General features: G+C 52.2%; 1 pseudogene; it reads left to right on the forward strand.

The window, feature by feature from the left end:
• Positions 1 to 216: 216 nt before the first annotated feature.
• LOC147677735 (Golgi integral membrane protein 4-like) lies at positions 217 to 1516 on the forward strand (annotated as a pseudogene).
• The last annotated feature ends 779 nt before the right edge of the window (positions 1517 to 2295 follow it).

A 2295-nucleotide genomic window follows, 5' to 3' on the forward strand; every position in this document is an offset into this window, starting at 1 on the left:
AGCCAGGGTTGATGCTGTCTGGGACGCAAGGCGCGTTGACGCGACGTCACAGTGCGGTGCTCTGAATCACAATAACGTCATAATCCGGGGGGCTCAGCAGGGCTAGATAAGGCCGCGCAGGGCCCATAAGTCTGTCAGTCGGACATTGCGGTCAAGATGATCACGGGAGTCCGAGGGCCCGGCCCTCCTGACGAGGAACCAAGCTCTCCGGCCATGATGGGACTCTGCGCCTGCGGGTTTCGCAGGCAGACGAGGATTCTGCAGGTAGTCTTCTGCCTGCTGGCCTTCGTGACGTGCCTGGGGTCCGTGATCTACCTGTACAGGCACTCACAGCTCCAGTTCCAGCAGCAGCAGGAGACGCTCTCCGGCCTGGTGGAAGTGATGTATGAGCAGCGGTCCAGTCTGGAGCAGTCCCATGAGAAGGAGCGTGCGGAGCACAAGACCCAGGAAGATTTTGTGGTACATAAATTAAAAGCTCAAGAAGCCCTGAGCAAGGAGCAGGAAGGCGCCATGAACCCCGACGTCACCCTCCCCTCTCGGCGCATGACCCTGAAGAACCAGCATGAAGGAGCCAAGAAGCAGCTCCTGGACTTACAGGCGCAGTATAACTCCCTAAAGCTGGAAAACCGGCGCGCGTTGGAGAGCCACAACCAGAAATACATCCAGCTCCAGCGGGAGAATGAGAACCACGTGGAGATGCTGATGGATACAATATCGAAACTGTTGGAAGACAGTACGGGTCTTCGCGATGCATTTGAAGAGGTCCGCGCTAAGCTGCGTAGTGCGCAGGAGCAGCTGAATAAGATGCAGCAGCTGAATGAAGCTCTTCGGAAGATACCAAGCTACAAGCTGGTCCCAGCCCTGAGGCACCACCCATTGCAATTACAGACCCCAGATGAGAAGCCTTCCCGAGCCTTTGATGCTGAATTGCAGCGCATTCGCGAACAGACTGACCTACAAGCGAACACTCTGGCGACACCGACAGACTCTGGGAAGAAAACCACAGAAAGTGCTGCCCAGACTGCAGTATCTATCGGAAAATTGTTGGCACCCCCGACTGGGTCTCTTGAAGTTCTGACTGGCCTCCAAGCGCACACTCTGGAGACGCCGACGGGCTCTGGGAAGAAAACCACAGAAAGTGCTGCCCAGACTGCAGTATCTATCAGAAAATTGTTGGTACCCCGGACGGGGTCTCTTGAAGTTCTGACTGGACTCCAAGCGAACAATCTGGAGACGCCAACAGACTCTGGGAAGAAAACCCCAGAAAGTGATGCCCAGGCTTTGGAATCTATCAGACAATTGTTGGTAGTCTTCAGGGCCTCTTGAAGTTCTGCCACAGCCAGCCTTGCCTCTGTGGCTATCGAATGATAGAGATAGCCGTGCGGTGCGTTTCTAGAGGACGGTGAATAGCATCCAGGCTGGAGAGGAGCTGTTGAAAGACTTAAAGACGATAAACTTCACCATCAGAAACAGCACCATCTACTATGATGAATTTGGGAACATGAATATTGGCTAAGACATTGTGACCTGGACGGTGGACAAGAATGGGATGCCTTTTACGCCCTGTTGGCGAGTACACAGGAAATCTGACCCTTGATGCTGATCAGATTCAGTGCCACACGGAGAGACGGCTAACAACCTTTGATAGCTCTACACTCCAGTGTGTGTGAAAGAGAAAGAGAACTGTGCAAGCTCTCCATCCAAGAGGCCAAATTAGGAATTTAAGGAAAATTGGATTCCACTCCATTCTTGCAAGCCAGGTGCTGGAAGCAATATTACTCTCTCCTTTGCTGAAGACAGTAGTGGAACATCTTATTCCCCTCCAACCAGGAGAGACTAATGGAAGCCAGGCTACTCTTCTTCATTCAAAGAGAATCCACTGACTCTCAGCCAGCAGAGATCAGTGGAAACCACTCTCCCTCCCAGCGGAGCATATTGGAAGCAATGCCATCCACTTCCACCCGGGAGAGTATTGGGTGCTCTTTTATTCTCCCCTTCCCGGCAGAGAGTAATGGAAGTCATAGCTCTTTTTTCCACCCAGAAGAGCGCCGTGGAAGTCACCCTACTCTTCCTGCTCAGAAGAGAGAAGTAGAATCTTCCTACTCACTCCAGCCAAGACAGAGTAATGAACGCCAACCACCTCTCCAGCCAGAAGAGAACAGCAGCAGCCAATGTTACCTTCTCCACCCAGCCATTTTACACTCCCCCTTTCTCACCATGGCAGTGCCAAGGGGCTTCAAATATCCTTTGCAGAATTTTTGCCCACTAGTTTTTTAAAATGAGTTTAGCACTTTT

This window comes from Lissotriton vulgaris, chromosome 12 (genome assembly GCF_964263255.1).
Source record: "Lissotriton vulgaris chromosome 12, aLisVul1.2, whole genome shotgun sequence".
NCBI classification, from domain to species: domain Eukaryota; kingdom Metazoa; phylum Chordata; class Amphibia; order Caudata; family Salamandridae; genus Lissotriton; species Lissotriton vulgaris.